Raw genomic sequence first — 19,505 nt, 5'->3', positions numbered from 1 at the left:
GGGAATAGTTGGTGGTATTGAAGTACATTGTGATTTGTGTTGTACAAGATTTGAAGGTTAGTTTTGCAGATCATCAGACGTTGTTTTCTCATGGTTTTTCTCCAAGTGAAGGAGTTCAATAGCGACATTCAGATTGCAGAGTTAGATTTATATCAGATTTGGCCTGAGGTATGTGTATATGTGGTATTAGTGGGTTCCCGAATTTGTGTATGACCAAGGTTTGAGATCTTGCACGGGATGATGTTGGGGCTTACAGTGTTACCGTGTCATTAATGGATCTACATATCAGCATCAAGGGGAGTCGGAGGAACAACTTCTGATTCCCCAGAAGGTCTGTTCACCGTAGGTGCCGTGGTTGCGGCAGGACGATATGCTTCAGAGAAAATGCAGTGGTTTATAAGCTTCTGGGCTATGTTGTTCGTGTTAGGATCACCTGTATTTGGGACTTTGATTGGGATTATTGCATATCGACTATCCGAAGAAATGGGTCAGCTCCGTGGTGTTGGGTCAGCATAGCGATAAAGTAATTGGTCCTTGAATATTCTCTAGTGGCATTTGTGGCAACACTCTTGGATTGGACAGTTTGTGTGACTCGATTGAGTTAGGGAGGTGCAGTCCTGATGGCTTAGTTGCGAGCGGGAGGATCTCAGAGAGTTCTCGGTGGTTTGGCAACGGCTTGGGTTGGCTGTCTACTATGAGCGTAAGGAATATGTGGTACTTTGCGGTTTTCTCCTGGATCAGCATTTGGAATTTATAGAGTGTGGCGTTGTTGGCTATCATATGTGAGGAGTTTGCATTTTTGGAAAGGACCTTGAGTGTTGGTTTGCGGGTGGGTGGCTAGTATCACGGTGATTACTGGGTTTTGAGGTTTTCGTGGTTCATGTTTTGTTAGGCGGCCAGAAATCCTATATGGGTGCTTCAGCAGAATGATAGGATGTGGGTGATATATCAGCCAATCAATTTGCGTAGTTGAGTTGGGTACGGAAATCTTGGTGTTCCCGAGGTTTGGGGCTAGATGCCCTCATATGGGGACTATTTCCATTTGCGGGTTGTGAAGAAAAGTTGAGAATTGTTAATTAGTAGCATGAATTATCGATAGGTTGCTGTGGATCTTTTTGAAGAATATTTATCTAATTGGGAAGGATCAGGATTTGGTTGTGGGCCATTTGGAGGATCAGCAAGAATATGTATGTCGTGTCAGATCAACTTTGTGTGCCTCCGTGAGATTGTCATTTTGGTTATGTGATCAGGTAGAAGGGATATTATTTGTGCCCCTAGCCTATGTTATGTGCTACTCTTTTATGTTGTGTTAGGCGGTGAGGTTGTATGATTAAACCCCACGCATGTTTTAACTCTGTTCAAGGCTTATGGTGAGGCGGGCGAGATAGCCCTCGTGATGTTGATTTGCTCATTGCACCTTATATGTGCTTGCTTCTCTCATATTTTATTACTTCTATTCATTGTTCCCACAGTTTTACTTGTGTACTCTATTGTGACTTATATCAATATTTATGTGATCAGTGGACTCGAGCATTTTGGCTTGATGATTATTTGGGAGCGGGCTGCGTGCAACATCGGATGTTATGTGGGGTACCTTTTCATTGTGTTTATTTGGTGTTGTGTTTTCCCTTTGTGGGACGATTAGATGAAAGACTATACTTTTGGTGTCACACATGTTGTACTTGTTAGATAATTCTTATACTTGGCTTTCCTTTATTTGTGCTGCATAATTTAGTTACTGCTGGTTTGGTGTACGAACTGTGTAGTGTTAGAATCCGTGTGGTTCTGTTGTGAGTTGTTAGTTGGGCTGCTTGTACTGGCTGAGATGAGGTTCGTAGACCTGAGATTTGTACTATGGTATTAGGGGTGGGGAATGCTTGGATGTATGTGCTTGTTTCTGCTAAGAGTTGGGTAATGGCCCTTGGCGGGCGAGAGAGTTTCTTGACTTGTTGGCAGTGTTGTTGAGGTCCGAAACAAGGTTATATTCAATGTGAGGTGTATTGCCGGCATCGGGGATGTTATTTGAACAGCTATGGTGGTCAGAGGTTATTGCTTCGGGCATTTGAGTTGTGTGGAACAACATGTGATTGTATTATGGATTGGAATTTCTGCTCGATTCAGCTTGTTCAGGTTCATGCAGTGTGATGATATGGGATTCGGGTCCTATGATTTCAGACGTTGAGGTTTCGGTTCTGTCCTAAGGTTATGGACTAAGGATGAGGTGAGACCATAAGTTAAGTTGCATTGTCAGTCCTACATAGGTTTGGGTGATGGGGAATCGCCCCGATTGTATGTATGATGAGCTTATGCAGTGGTTCAGTGGCTTTGGAACGACTTTGGGCACGTTCGAGGACGAACATATGTTTAAGTGGAGGAGTATGTAACGACCCGACTGGTCGTGTTGAGCAATTTCGTCCGGTTCAGCAGTTTAAGGTCACGAGTAGCTTCATATTATGTGTACCGACTTGCGTGCACAGTCCGGGCGTGAAACCAGAAAGCTTTTATGTGAAAATACAAAAAATATAGAAATTTCTAGAGTTAAAAATTAGTTTTTAGTTGACTTTGGTCATCTTTTTTTTGGTAAACGGACCCGGATCTGTGTTCGGACAATCTCGGGAGGTCCGCAGTAAAATATGGGATTGGGCGTATGCCCGAAATTGAATTCTGAGGTCCCTAGCCTTAGAAAATATTTTTTGAAGAAAATTGTTGTCCTGGTTTTTAAAGGAAATACAAAAATGAATTAATGTTTGAACTCATTGGTATCGGGCCCGTATTTTGGTAAGGGAGCCTGGTACAAGTTTGTTCTGATATTTAAGTCCTATCTGTGAAATTTGGTGAGAATCGGAATTGATTTGACGTGATTTGGACGTCCAGTTGAAAAGTTAGAAAATCATGAGTTTTGAGGTTAAATTCATAGTTTTTGATGTTATTTTGATGATTTGATCGCATGAACAAGTCCGTATGATATCTTTAGACTTGCGTGCATGTTTGGTTTGGAGCCCCGAGGGCTTGGGTGAGTTTCGGATAGGTTTAGGCTATGTTGCGCTTGTTTTTGGATTCTTCATCGTTGTTTCTTCAAGAAAAAATGATACCACATTGAGAAAATGAGATCCAAATTCAGTTTTCATTGAACTATTAGATCCGTATCGAAATTACGGAGCCATAGGAAAAAGAATCATCAAACTTTGACATCGTATGACGAAGTTATGCTCATTTTCGTGTCAGGAAAAAATTGGTGGTTTCTGGTGTGGTCGCAAATGCGAACTTTTTCATCGCAATTGGCGAAGCCCAGTTCGCAAATGCGCACTTTTTGTCGCAAATGCAACTTCTTCTAGCCCTGCCTTGTTCCCAAATTGCGAGGGTTCGCAAATGCGACATCTGAGGCCTGTTAAGTGAGATTTTTGAAGAAATTTTCACCCATTTTTCAATATTCTCAAACCCTAAACCTCCATAGGCGATTTTCCAAAGACCCAAACTTCTCCAAATCATTCGGTAAGTGTCTTTAATCAATTTCCAACTATATTTTTTGATTATATCTTAGATTTAACATCAAATTCACGAGAATCTGATGGGACATTTGGGGAAAATTGTGAAATCTTTCAAAAATATAAAATGATGATTTGAATGACCAAATGGTATCTGAATTAGATAATTTTTGTATGGATGAACTCGTAGCGGAATGGGTGTTCAGTTTTGGTAAATTTTGTTGGGTTGCGAGGTGTGGGCCCGGGGAGTTGACTTTTGTTGACTTTTTACAAATTGTATAAGAATCATAGTTTTGTCAATTGAAATTGTTTTCTCTTGCATTGTTTGATGTATTCAAGTCGTTTTTGGCTAGATTGAGCCGAGCGTTGACAAATCGGTAAAGGAAAAGCTAAATTGAGTATTGAATTGGCCTGATTGAGGTAAGTATCTTGCCTAACCTTGTGTGGGGGACTTCCCCTTGGGGTTTCAGTCTTCTATGCTAATTGTAGTCCGTGTACGCGAGGTGACGAGTGTGTGCTTGGACTTATTTTTTGGAATTTTCCTCTATGGTTCTTAGGTCCTTATGTTCATTATGTGCAAAGTATTCCGTCATGCTTGAGTTTCCTAATTTCTTAAATTACCTCTATATGCTCCATATGATGTTGCTAGCTTTCCTCTAATTCTTAGTCACTTGACCCCTAATTGCCTTAATTGATGTGATTTCCTTCCTTACTGTTTTGATACTTCTTGATTCTGAGTTCCCCTATTTGTGACTTTATTTAGTACTACTTGCCGTAATTAGACTATTATTCTGATTTAGGGATTTAATTGAATCCTATAAGGTATATGATTGATTTGTTTACCTTATTTGAATCCAAATCCGAACCGTTAAGGGATTCCCCCGAAATTTACGGGGGTCCTTTCGGGATTCTTCGGTGGAATTGATTGAGTTAAGTCCCCAATTAACTGATTAATTTATTTTTATTACCCTGTTTTATGAACTGTGATTTATTCTTTACCTTATTTGTCCTACCTTACTAAGTGCTATATAAACTCTCATTCTGACTTCTTTAAGCACGAACATAGTTCACAAAACACACTCACACACAAACTTTGCTCTCATCTCTCTATGCTACTTGTGTTCATTGCTTGTGTAGTCGGCTGAAAGCCAAAACTAGACTGTTGAATCCTGCCTACTTTACCTTTTGCTTCTGCTTCTTTAACTGGTATGCTCCCACTTTACTATCATGCAAACCTCTGTATAATTTGATTTGTGTACTTCCTATTCCTAGCATGCCCATTTTATGTTACTAAATTAGTAGGATCTTTTATATCAGCCTGTTTATCATTAACTAGATCTATGTGATTCATGCTCATTATTCCTAGTCAGCATGTGTATTGCCATTCAATTAGACTATATACTTCTTGATATTCAACTTAACCTTTATGCTTCCTTATAATTAACGTGCCTTTCTTCTGCTTAATCGAACCTATGTGTCTACTACAATAACATGTTTTCGTCTATGTTGACTACAATAATATGTCTATTTCTGTCTGATTGGACCTATGTGTGTCCTGCTCTCAATCTATTTATTCCTACTTTAGCTAGACTTATATGTTTCCATATGAACAGGACTCATGTTTATTTCTTCTTCACTAGCATATCCTTTCTATCTTATGTTCACCTCTGACCAACATTGCTCCTAAGCCCTGCTATCCCTTTCCATGTGACTATATGCTCATCTAGTAACAGTTAATAAACTAAGTTGAATGTGAGTCTTTGCTTTGATGTTTTTATGACTATGTTCTATTTGCTTCTGGTTTGCTGAACCTTTGTTCAGAATGTTTCCTAAACTATTTTTCACCCCTGATATGTCCTCACCTCTAAACTATTTCACACTTCTAATGTTTTCACTTCTAAAACTATTTTCACTCCTAAAATGTCTTCCCCTGTTAAACTATGCTCACCTTTGAACTGTTTTACTTCTGGACTGTTTCTCAAAACTGTTTCCATTCTTTCAAGCACTATCTCCCACTCTTACTCCTAGAATTCTTAGGATCCTACCACTCCAGTGTGTGTACTGCCTAGGAATCTATGAAATTCCTCCGAACTCTGGCACACTGGGGCTGGCCTCTCCACACTGCACAAATAACTACTTCTCATTAAAAGGATCTTGGTGTGAGCATTTCCCGGGGTCTCTGAGGCCCTTTGGGAACTTTCACACACCAGGATACCATTGGGTGCACTATAAGATTATGGCATTTGGACTGTTTGAAGGCCTGGAATTTCCAGGTTCAGATTGGGCCTATTCAGGCTCCCTATAGCATAGCTTGGTTTATTTTGTAATTCATTTGTTTTATGGTCTGTAATAATACTTGTAAACAAATATTGGGGAAACTAGAAAAAAAGGAGGGATTCTTATATAATTTTTGGGGAAATTGGGGTAGAAATTATGTCACTAGGTTTATTATAATTATTTTCTTGCATTAGATACCATTCCTATAGGTATTGCAATATTTGTTTACTTATAAACCATGCTTATAAGTTATCGCAATATTTGTCCATTTAGATGCCATGCCTATAGGGTTTGAAAAATCAATCCTGCATTTTAGATACCATGCCTATAGGGTTTAAAAATCAATTTTGCATTTTAGACACCATGTCTGTAAATCAATCTCTACATGCTGACGTTTAGGTCAGTTTTGCATGTCAGTAAGGTTTTAAAACTAATTGCTGTATTTAGATGCCATGCCTATAGGATCTTAAATCAATTTCAGCATTTTGCTACTAGTATCTATAAGATCCAAACCGCATGCTTAAAATTGTTTATTGGTTTACTACACTCCCGATTAATGATTAGATACCATGCTTATAGGACATCACTTCTACACAGCTAGTCAAGCCTGTGGGGCGACTAAAATCCTGCAAACCGTAAAACTATGCTTTTGTTATTTGTGAACTTCCCAGATTCAACAGGTTTTAAAATCAGTTGGCAAACTGATTAGGTCTCTAGCACCCCGCTTTAACACGATGCTGCGTACATTCTATTTGCACATCTAGGTATCCTGCTCTAGGACCTTTGAAAATGTTTGAAATCTTGCTGTTTGAGACGTGCTATTGTTTACTTACTTGTGGAGGTAAACGTGAGCCCCCTTAATTTTTCTTCACTTGACAGTCCTAATTTTTTTGATTGTCGCCTAGATTTTTCTCCTTTAAGTACCTTAGGAAAGTCTGGAACTGCCTAAATTAGAGGTCCTAAATACCTCCAGGGCCACAAGGAAGGGACGGGTAATGCACGCATAGAGTTCGTTCAATTAAAAGCGCTTATATAACCACTAAGGGGAGGGTAATCGGGTAGTCAAAGGGTATGATGACATGTGCGCTAATGCCACGTGTAACCCCTCTAGTTGAGGAAGGTTTACCAGGTATTTTTACAGATGTGATCCTGTAGGCTAAAAAACCTAGGACCCCTTTTACCCCTTGTTTTAAATGTAATACCAATTTATCTAACTTGCTTTATCTGTTTATAAGACTAATTCACATAATTTGAGTTTGGCCGGGACCCACCATTGTGGACCGCGAAGGGTGACTAACACCTTCCCCTCAAGGTTATTTTGAGCCCTTACCCAAGTCTCTAGTAATGCAAACCGGTTTTTATGAGTTATTTGCTCTAGGTGCCCTAATGCATCTTAAATCCGTTAAGTGGCGACTCTTCAGATTCAAATACCCAATTCCCGAAAGGAAATGAGTTGTTCCCAATGAATGTCGAAACCCGGACTCCCTGAGGAAAAAGGGGGCACGACAGCATGGCAACTCTGTTGGGGATTTTTTAGGCTCTTACCATAACAAACTTGTTTTTTGTGAATTAGTCCTAAGCATGCTTTATTCTGTTAATACATGTGCACCATTTCTCTTTCCCCTTTACATTGATTTAATTGCTTATTTCTCAAGAATTTATGATTTCCTTTATTCCCTGAAACTGACTTGTCTCCTTGTTTTCTTTTTGTAACTGTCTTTCAATAATTTAAATACCGCATTTATCATTTTTAAAACGTGCAAATACTTGACATTATGCTATTTATTGTTGCATAAATCATGCTCAACATCATATCCCACTCGTGCGTAATCAATCCTATAGCGCTCTTCCTATATATAACCCACTAAACGTGGAAAGGCGTAATTTACGGTAAAACTAGTCGATCAACGGTGCAATCGATGGTTCCGTGCCTTTCCCCCTCAAGTTGTCCATTTGAGGGTCCCAGCCTAGACCTCTACAACAACCTCACTCTAATTAATTGCGCATGCATCATGGTCAAACCTAGCCGTGTTAATATGTTGTCCACGTAATAACCTTTTAAGAAAAGCCTCATCCAAAAGTCTTTCGGGTTTTTCATAATCCCAACGGACGCAACCACGACTGTGTGCATTAATTTTGGAGAAATAAATGCCAATGTGCTAATCATTATTGTATAAATTGATGAACCTAGAGGGGGGAAGGTCCTAACTATCTTTTCTTTTGCAGAAAATGAGGCACGAAATCCCAAGGTTCGGCATGGTCGGTAGCATACCATCACCATTGCTAGATTGGTGGATGGATCTTCCGTCAAGTGACAAAAACCATGTGAAATGGGTCTTAGGAAACTTTCCTTCCTTATTGGATCTTCATCCCAACAAAATGTTGATCGAGGCCGCTACAATGTTCAGGGACAAAGCGAGGGTTGTGTTCCGCTTTGGGGACATAGAAATGACTCCTCTTCTGGAAGAAATATGGGGATTTGCTGGGTTACCTTGGGATAGCCTCGATTTATTAGCACCTGAAAATTGCACCACTAGAGGATTTCTTAAGATGATGGGGATGAAGAAGAATAATGACTTGGAGTGGCTGAAAAACTCCTACATACCCTTTGACTTCCTCTATGAACGATACGATCACAACAGGTCTTACTGTATTTTCGATGATGAATTATCCATCACCTCCTTGGGGTGGATTCACCGCAGGGTCTTTGTGTTAATCGTGTGTTTCTTAGGCATGCTAGTGTTCCCAATCCAAGGGAACAGAATCCATACCAGACTGGCCATGGTGGCCAAAACTTTGATGGAAGGGATCGAGGGGCAGACATATACCATTATCCCTATAATCATTGCAGATATGTACCGGGCCTTGGAGCACTGTCAGAAAAGGGCACAGATACTTCGAGGGTTGCAATTTGCTGTTACAGGTTTGGTTGTTAGAGCATCTCCAAAGGGGTCAATACCGCCAAGAGTTTCCACGAAGTCCGTGGAATGATCATATAGCTTTCCATAACCCTAAGAAGATGACCTATATCCCAGACATGTTTGCTCAACCAGGGAATGCTGTAGAATGGGTACAATTCTTTAACAATTTGTCCGAGGATCAGGTTCAATAGATGTTCTAGTGGTTCCATACCGACGAGTTCATCATCAGATACAGGGATGTTCCCCACTTGGTACTGATTGGGTTAAGGGGCATATATCCTTATGCTCCTCTCAGGGTGATGAGAATGATAGACAGGAAGCAGGTCATACCAAGAGTCGCTAAAATGAGTCACTTCATAGCTGATTTTCATGGTGACGCCATTCCATACAAAAATGAAGAGCAACACATGTGGCATTTGAAGACTATTGTTGAAAAGGATACCATCGAGCCGGATCGGTATCATGCTGGTCATGCGTACTTCTATCCCTTATGGTTGGATGATAACATAGGAGGAATATTCGTGCCAAGAGTTTGTCCGGGAAACAGAGTCGTGGATGAAGTTGCCGAAGCGCAGGTGAAGTATAACAAGTTGCGCAAAAGAGTTTGCGAGTCAGAGGCCGAGCATATGGAGCAACATAAGGCATGTATGGAAATGATCAAGGAGTGGAAAGAAAGGGCTATCAAATCCAGGTAAAGGCTGGAATATCCGCAGATAGTCTTATGGAATTGGAGGGAAAAATGAAGAAGAGAGTCACCGATTACCAGAACGCCGAGGGAAGCGAAGGAGGAAATTTAGCAAGGGCGTTCTTACTACTGAACCTACGCGAACTGGGGGAGTTGATCGACAAGAGCATCGAGCCTGGAGAAGGTCCTTCTGAGACCAAGTAGATTAGGTTTACTTGCTTTTCAAATGTAATAAGGCCAAGTGCCATTAGTGACTTATCTTATTTTAGTGTCATTTTGGGGCATCTATCTTTACATTAGTGAAATGAGGCAATTATTGGCACTGAATTTCTCCAAATCTATTTGTCTCTAGGCCTACCTTGGGCACAACGAGGCTCCCAAATTAGGACGTGAATTTATATCCATGCAATATATGTTTAAATACTGCAAACTTTTCAGAACCCTTAGTGACTTGTTTACCTTTTGTTATTCTTTATATTTTGTTATTCCCATCCCTAATGTTGGTTCGCACATACTGGCATCATCAGCATATCAGACAAGATCTAGAGGTCCTCCACCTCCACCTCCTCCAAGTAATACGAAAAGCAGAGGAAAAGCTAAGATAGATGACTAAAGTGGTATTCAAAAGGAGAATGTTAAGAAAGCAGAAACTTCAAACGGTCGGAGTACTCCAGCACCAAATGACTTGGTTTTGCGGATGGAACAAAAGATACAGGAGTTAGAGGGAGAACTCGAGCAGGTTCGCAACTTAGCAAACCTATCCCTCATCCTGAACGTCCAAGATATCAACCAACATAATACCAAAAACCTAGCGCCTTCCCAATATGCAACTCCACCCCAAAATTCCAATCCTTTACCGATACCAACTCCACCACAACATCATCGTCAACCAATCCAGTACCTTTCAACCGCTACCTATCAGACTCCTCAGAACACACCACAACTCATTCCCGGCCCTCAAAACTCAACCAACGACCACCATTATACCCAAGTCCCCGGCACTCATCAATACAACACTATATATGTGAAAACCGTACCTCACTCTACTCAACAGATCTCCTATACACCAGAATCCGCTGAGAAGGACCTGCTCATCAAGAACATGGCCAAGGATCTCAAGAATTTGACAAGTTAAGTTCAGGGTGTCGAAGAAGGCAAAGGGGTAGAAGGTCTGAATTATGAGGATCTGTGCATACAACCAGACGTAGAACTCTCGGAGGGTTACAAACCTCTCAAGTTTGATATCTTTGACGGAATAGGTGATCCCAAGGTTCATTTGAGAACTTACTATGACAAGCTCGTGGGGGTCAGCAAGATGAAAAGATCCGAATGAAGCTCTTCCTGAGAAGTCTTACTGGAGATGCCCTGTCCTGATACATAAGCCAGAACTCTAAGAAGTGGGCCAATTGGGTGAACATGGCATCAGAATTTATAGATCGGTTCAGGTTCAACACAGAGAATGCACCGTATGTCATCTAGATCCAAAATTTAAAAAAGAAGCCAACTATGACCTTCCGTGAGTATGCTACTCGATGGAGGTCAGAAGCAACCAAGGTCAGACCCGCACTAGAAGTAGAACAAATGAAAAAGTTCTTCGTCAGGGCACAAGACCCACAATATTATGAAAGGCTAATGGTCATTGAGAATCACAAATTCTCCAATATCATCAAACTCGGACAAAGGATTGAAGAAGGTATTAAAAGCGGGATGGTGACAAATTTTGAGGCACTACAGGCCACGAACAAAGCATTACAATCACGTGGCATATCAAAGAAAAGAGAAGTGGGGGCAGTAATGGTGGGTGAGTGCCCAAAATCTCCACTCACATACCAAAAACCTCCACCCACATACCAACCCTCATCTCCCAGATATTTTCAACCTGCCAACGCCTATCATACTTATAACACCCAGCCATCCTACTATCATTCACCTCAAACCCGTCCAAATTACCAGAAACCCCGACATAGCTTTGATCGCAAACCACCCAGACAATACAAAGCTATTGCTGAACCTATCGACCAGCTATATGAAAGGTTGAACACCGCATGTTATGTCACTCTTATTCCTGCTGTGGTAGTAGAGAATTCATCTCAATGGGTCAACCCAAACAAAACTTGTGCATACCATTCCAGTATGAAGGGGCACACCATCGACGAATGCTAAACATTGAAAAATAAGATCCAGACATTGATTGATAACAAGGTCATACAGGCAAAGGAAGCTATACCCAACGTCTGAAACAATCCTCTCCCAGATCATAGGGGCGATGTGGTACATATGATAGAGACGGATGAAGAATGGGATCTTGAGAGGTCAATCAGGCTTATTTGAGAAGGCAATGACTTTAAACCTGTAGTCACACTCACCCCTATTATGGTGCAGACATTGTCGTCAGTCAAGGTTAAGGTAACCGCATCGGTTCTATTTGAGGTAGAGGTAGCTTCGTCTACAATCGCACCTGCTCCGTTTGAGGTAGAAGTGGCCACACCTTTCACATTGACAAAATCAACCACACCTCCTTTCAATTCCAAGGCCATACCTTGGGATTACGTTGACGAAGCTAGGCGAAAAGGAAAAGCAAAAATGGAAGAATCTGATGCTGCACAAGGAATGACCAGAATAGGAAGGGTCTATACACCTAAAAACTTGGGAGGATCGAGTAAGGAGGCTGGTACTAAACAACCTGTCATTGAAACTGGACCGGATGATCTTTGGAGGAAACTTCAAGCGAGGGAATACTCCGTCATTGATCATTTAAACAAAACCCCAGCTCAGATATCCATTATATCACTCTTGCAAAATTCAGAGGCGCACACGAATGCTTTGATGAAGGTGTTAAATGAAGCTTATGTTCCCAACAATATTACATGCGGAGAAATGGCCAACATGGTGGGGAAAGTGTTGGAAAGACATAAGATCACCTTCCACGAGGATGAATTACCGCCTGAAGGGTTGAAGAATAACCGGGCATTGCATATCACATTACAATTTGAAGACAAATTCATTGCCAGAGTCCTGATCGATGGAGGTTCAAGCCTCAATATTTGTCCATTGAATACTCTAAAAAGATTGGGCAAAGGTTTCCATGAGATACGGGCAGGAAGTATGAACATAAAAGCCTTTGATGGGTCTTAAAGGGCTACGATTGGGGAATTTGGTTTGATGTCGAATTCCAAATGCTTGACATATCAGCTGCATACAATCTTCTGTTGGGTCAACCTTGGATACATGTCGCTGGGGCTGTGGCTTCCCTACTACACCAGGCCTTGAAGTTTGAGTGGAGCCATTAGGAGGTTTTCATTCACGGAGACAGGAGTAATCCTATTTACACTAGTCAAACCATCTTGGTTATCAAGAACAGAAGAAGACTAGGAGGGGAAACTTATCACCACATAGAACATGTCAATGTAGTTGAGAAAGAAAAATGGTGGAGTAACAAAATAGAAAACATATTGGTATGGACTGGGTATGAACCCGGGAATGGGCTTGGGAAGAATCTCCAGGGCATTACTAAACCAATAAAGCTGAAACGTCATAGTACGACCTTCGAGCTCGGATACCAGTATACATGGCAAGAGTATGATGATTGTTCGCCTCCATGGCGTGGTCCTTATTACCCCCTCGAGCAACCCATGCAACATCTGGGTCAAACTTTTCACCAAGCTGATACAATATGGGGAACTGCAGGGGAAGAAGCTTTAGATGGGCTAAAGAATTTGTTCCTAGAGGATAAGGACATGCATTGCAGTGCGATAATGAGGAGGAGGAGGAAGAAGGCCTCCCCATTTGTACTGTGGAGAAGGGAGCTATTCTCAGGAATTGGACTGCCACACCATCCTGGGCCCGCCGAGTCCCTGGGCAACATGGCATTTAGCCTAATTTATTAGTATAGCCATGCTAGGCATTTTAGATGTTTTCAGTAATTTTGTTTTAGTGAAGCATTTGTTTCAAAATAATTGCTCGACTCATCGAGCCATACTTGTTTTGGATATTTTCAAAATTTAATCAAGGCATTGCTCTTTATTATTCATTATTATCTTTCATATTTTTTTCTCTCTACAACGTTATTATTACTTTTCCTAATGAACCGGTGACTGTGACATGTACTGAGACAACGCAACATAAGGATAGTGACTCAGAAGGAGAGGATGAAATACCTGAGGAAATTGTCAGGGAGGTTGAGAACTTCGAGAATAAACCTAAGTCCAACCTGGACGAAACCGAAGCAGTAAATTTGGGAGACGTGGAGACCATCAAACAAACTCGCATAAGCATTCACTTATCACCACCAGAGAAAGAGGAGTACGTTCGTTTCTTGAAGGAATATGAGGATATCTTTGCATGGTCATATGATGACATGACCGATCTGAGCACATCCATAGTGGCTCACAAGTTCCCTACCAATCCAATATGTCTGCCAGTGAAGCAGAAGCTCAGAAAATTCAAACCAAACATGAGCCTGAAAATCAAGGAAGAGGTCACTAAGCAGATCAAGGCCAAAGTCTTCAGGGTAGTTGAGTACCTAACCTGGTTAGCTAGCATTGTACCAGTTCCGAAGAAAGATGGGAAAGTCAGAGTATGTGTTGACTATCGAGATTTGAACAGAGCAAGTCCCAAGGACGACTTTCCACTGACAAATATACATATCCTTATCGACACTGCGCCAAGCATGAACTCCAATCTTTTGCAGATTGCTGCGCGAGTTACACCAGATCTCGATGGATGAAGAAGACGCAGAGAAAATAGCTTTCATCACACCGTGGGGGGTATAGTGTTATAAGATGATGCCATTCGGTCTAACAAATGTTGGGCCTACTTACATGAGAGCCATGACAACCATCTTCCATGATACGATACACAAGGAAATAGAGGTGTATGTTGACGACGTCATCATCTAATCCAAGAGAGCCGAGATCACATAGCAGACTTGAGAAAGTCCGTTGACATGTTAAGGAGGTACAACTTAAAACCGAACCCTGCAAAATGTGCATTCGGGCTTCCCGTAGGAAAGTTATTGGGATTCATTGTCAGAGCAAGAAGGACGTGAGGAGCTTCCTAGGACGTCTCAACTATATCAGTTGCTTCATAGCACAGTCTACAATCATATGTGAACCCATCTTCAAAACGTTGAGGAAAGATGCTAAATCGAGTTGGACCGAAGATTGTCAGAAAGCTTTCGACAAAATCAAGGAGTAACAGTCCACACCACCAGTCCTAGTCCCGCCGGAACCTTGGAGACCTTTGCTACTCTATCTATTTATATTAGATAGAGCTTTTGGATGTGTTTTGGGACAACTTGACGAGACAGGGAGAAAGGAGCAAGCCAAATACTACTTGAGTAAGAAGTTCACACCCTATGAAGCACGATACTCTCTGCTGGAGCGCACTTGCTGTGCTTTGACATAGACAACTCACAAATTGAGGCATTACTTCTGTGCCTATACCACATACCTTATATCCAGAATGGACCCTATGAAGTACATCTTTCAGAAGCCCATGCCGACCGGAAAATTAGCTAAGTGGTAGATACTGTTAAGTGAGTTTGATATCGTCTTTGTAACTCAGAAGGTGGTCAAAGGATAAACATTGGCAGACCATCTTACTAAAAATCCCGTGGGAGGAGAATATGAAACCCTGAAAACGTATTTTCCCGATGAAGAAGTATCATTCGTAGGAAAGGACATTACGGAAGCTTACGATGGTTGGAGGATGTTCTTCGATGGAGCTACAAACTTCAAAGGTGTGGGCATTGGAGCAATTTTGGTATCAGAAATAGGTCAACATTACCCAGTATCTGCAAAACTTTTGTTTTTGTGCACCAACAACATGGCAGAATACGAGGCTGGCATCATGGGACTCAACATGGCCAACGATATGAATATACAAGAATTGCTCGTGATTGGCAATTCAGATCTTCTGGTACATCAGGTTCTAGGAGAATGGGCTACAAAGAACACCAAAATACTACCATACTTACATCATGTACATGAATTGATGAGAAGATTCACAAAGGTAGAATTCAAACATGTACCCAGAATTCAAAATGAATTTGCAGACTCACTAGCCACTTTGTCATTAATGATACAACATCCAGAAAAGAATTTCATTGATCTCGTCCCAGTGAGGATCCATAACCAGCCGGCTTACTATGCTCATGTTGAAGAGGAAACGAATGGAAAACCTTGGTTCCACAACATCAAAGAATATTTGGCGAGAGGAGAATATCCGAAGCAGGCAAACCATACTCAGAAACGGACTCTGCGGAGGGTATCCAATCATTTCTTCCAAAATGGAGGGACCCTATATAGAAGAACTCCTGATCTAGGGTTGTAATGGTGTGTTTATGCAAAGGAAGCTTCGAGATTGCTCGAAATAATACATGTCGTAACTTGTGGACCACATATGAACGGTTATGTTCTAGCTAAGAAAATACTCAGAGCTGGATATTTTTGGATGACCATGGAGACGGATTGCATCCGGTACGTACAGAAATGCCACCAATGTGAGGTACATGCAAACATGATAAGGGTACCACCCAATGAGCTCAACGCGACAAGTGCACCTTGACTTTTTGCTGCCTAGGGGATGGATGTCATCGGTCTGATCGAGCCCACTACTTCAAACGGGCACAGGTTCATTTTAGTAGCCATTGACTACATCACAAAATAGGTAGAGGCTGCATCCTACAAAGATGTAACCAAGAAAGTTGTCGCAGAATTTGTCAAGGATTGTATTGTTTGCCGATTCAAAAATCTCGAGTCCATTATCACTGATAATTCCGCCAATCTCAATAGCGACCTTATGAAATCCATGTTTGAAACCTTCATAATCAAGCACAAAAACTCTACAACATACAGACTTCAAATGAATGGAGCCGTGGAAGCTGCCAATAAGAACATTAAGAAGATACTAAGGAAGATGGTAGAAAACCACAAACAATGGCACGAGAAGTTACCTTTTTACCTATTGGGGTACTGCACTACAGTCCGCACATCAACCAGAGCAACCCCATATCTACTGGTTTATGGTATCAAAGATGTCATCCCAGACGAGGTAGAGATTCCTTCTTTAAGAATCATACTGGAAGCCGAACTCAGTGATACAGAATGGATAAGGAGCCGTTATGAACAACTGGCCCTTATAGACAGAAAAAGAATGAATGCAGTATATCAAGGTCAGCTTTATCAGAACAGAATGTCTAGAGCTTTCAACAAAAGAGTCAAACCAAGACAATTCGCACCAGGATAGTTGGTACTGAAGAAGATCTTCCCACATCAAGATGAAGCCAAAGGGAAATTCTCTCCCAACTGGCAAGGTCCCTATATGGTTCATCGGGTTCTAATAGGAGGAGCACTCATACTTGTAGAAATGGACGGAGAAGTCTGGCCGAAACCAATCAGTTATGATGCAGTCAAGAGATACTATGTTTAGACTATATACATTTCTTCATCTGATGAAATTGAACTACGCTTGATACGAAGGCAACCCTGTGGGTTCAGTCATATCATAATAAAATTTTCATGTTCCCTCAGAACCAGAAACTGGGCAGAATTTTCAGGAGGACCCTCAAAATTCCGGAGCAAGTCCATCCAACGCTATCATATGCCAGAAAATCAGAAATTGGTTGAGAAATTGGGGCAGAATTTTGAGAAGGATTCTCAAAATTTTGGAGAAGTTTCAGCAAATTTCGTCGCACGCAAACGGCCGAAGGACCATTCAGAAAACTAGGGCAGAATTTTGAGGAGGACCCTCAAAATTCTAACACAAGAAAGCTGCAATGTCTATGAAATGTGTTACAGTCACTAGTTCATCTAAAATACTTGATATTTCACTATGTTTTCTAAAAAATAACTCCATTTTTATCAATAAATGCATATTTTCGAAAACTCTATTCTCGTAGCAGCCAGGTGTTACCCAGACAAGGCCTCCAGAACGGAGCAGAGCAAACCAACCTCCCCTTACAAAACATACAATTTTTCTTTGGATGCAGGCATGATGAACATAATAGAAGTATTCGCAAGCATACACATACAAAATTCCTAACGATCAGGCCACCAGACGCAAATATATCTCCAGCTAAGAAATATTCTATTCTTATTTGTTCTCTACATGAGGCTAAGCCCTGCCTCCATATTTGCATGAGGATATGTATTTTCTTCTCCTTGCATGAGACTAAGCTCTGTCTCAAATCTTGTATGAGGCTAAGCCCTACCTCTATACTTGTATAAGGCTAAGCATTTCCTTCTCTTTGCATGAGACTAAGCCTTTTCTCAAATTTTGCATGAGGCTAAGCCCTGCCTCCATATTTGCACAAGGCTAAGTATTGTCTTCTCTTTGTATGAGACTAAGCCCTATCTCAAATCTTGTATGAGGCTAAGACCTTCCTCCATATTTACATAAGGCTAAGCATTGCCTTCTCCTTGCATGAGACTAAGCCCTGTCTGAAATCTTGCATGAGGCTAAGCCCTGCTTCCATATTTGCATAAGGCTAAGCATTGCCTTCTCCTTGCATGAGACTAAGCCCTGTCTCAAATGTTGCATGAGGCTAAGCCCTGCCTCCATATCTACATAACGCTAAGTACTGCCTTCTCTTTGCATGAGACTAAGCCCTGTCTCAAATCTTGCATGAGGCTAAGCCCTACCTCCATATCTGCATAAGGCTAAGCACTGCCTTCTCTTTGCATGAGACTAAGCTTTGTCTCAAATTTTACTTGAGGCTAAGCCCTGCCTCCATATTTTCATAAGGCTAAGCACACCTTCTCATGGGACTAAGCACTATCCCTCCCTACATTAATGTTGCTATATTCTTAATTTTGCAATATCTTCTTCCCTCGGGCTAAGCTCCGATCAAACTTTGCACAAGATTAAGTTTTGTCTTGCTATCACTTTCGGTATCATACCTCTGCACTTCATGGGCTAACATATAGCCAACCTGCCCAAAGGCGTCATTCCCCGAAGGCATCATCCTCATAGCCCGAAGACACCATGTCATGGCCCGAGGATCCCTCAATACTTTCATATCATTATTCAAAAGCGTCATGGTTCAGAGGCAAAATCCTCATTGCCCGAGAACATCTTTTCATGGCCTGCGAATCTCCTATCTCACAATTCATGGCCCGGGACATCATAGTCTAAGGACGTCATCCGCACTGTCCAAAGGAAATCTTTCATGGTCCTAAGGCAATTTGTATCATCTATATGCTCGCATGCATTGTGTTTTATGTTTTGCATGTAATCCAAGAGGTAATAGTTCTTCAAACAGGAGCAGCTTTCGCTCCGGTTTCCGCTCGTGCCATTTTCACTTTGCCATCCATAACCGATTACCATCAATTAACCATCATACTCTGTATTATCCAGCTATCTGCCTTATAATACATCCGTTACACTCCATAATTGCAACCATAACTCCATCCGACATTACCCTTCACAAAAGAACCTTTGCTGAAACTGGCTACCATTCCTATAACAACTCCATCGGCTTCATTCGCCGGTGGGTCCAGAGCTACACATAGCCTGATTCCTATAAAACCAGGGATATGTAGGCAACTCAGAGACCAGGGTTCGGCCTATATTTTTCAAAACACCCATTCGTTCAAAATCGGTCATCATTTCTTTACCCGAAAACTCTTTCATCCTTCCCGGGTAAAGATGGGCAGCTGTTGATACCTAATTTTTTCCCTCATATAGTTTAAATTTTTCATAAATACTTTCAAAATATTGTACATGCATTTACAAACATGTACAAGTGTTTTACAATTCTACAATTTTAAAGGCCATATATCCATTCATTTCTTCATTTTTAATTACACAAATGTTCAAAACTATCACTCCTATTATTTATGATGATTTAATCATCTAAATTCATCATTTATGTTCATAGGAGCGTTCAAATATTTTAATTGCATTTCTTATAATTACATTTGTATTTTTAAGACTATAATTGCATATTTTGCAAAAATAGCCCTTACATATGCATGACTACATTATTTATACAGAAAATGACTTATATATTTTTGAAATATTAAATAATTATTTTAAATTACCTTCATGCATAAAAATCATTTTTATCATTTAATTAGCTATTTTTAATTTATATTATTTAGTAAAAATGGGTATTTAACAAATAGCCCCCTAATT

Source organism: Nicotiana attenuata, chromosome 9 (assembly GCF_001879085.1).
Source record: "Nicotiana attenuata strain UT chromosome 9, NIATTr2, whole genome shotgun sequence".
NCBI classification, from domain to species: domain Eukaryota; kingdom Viridiplantae; phylum Streptophyta; class Magnoliopsida; order Solanales; family Solanaceae; genus Nicotiana; species Nicotiana attenuata.
The sequence above is the reverse complement of the archived record's forward strand: the minus strand, read 5'-3'. Positions refer to the sequence as shown.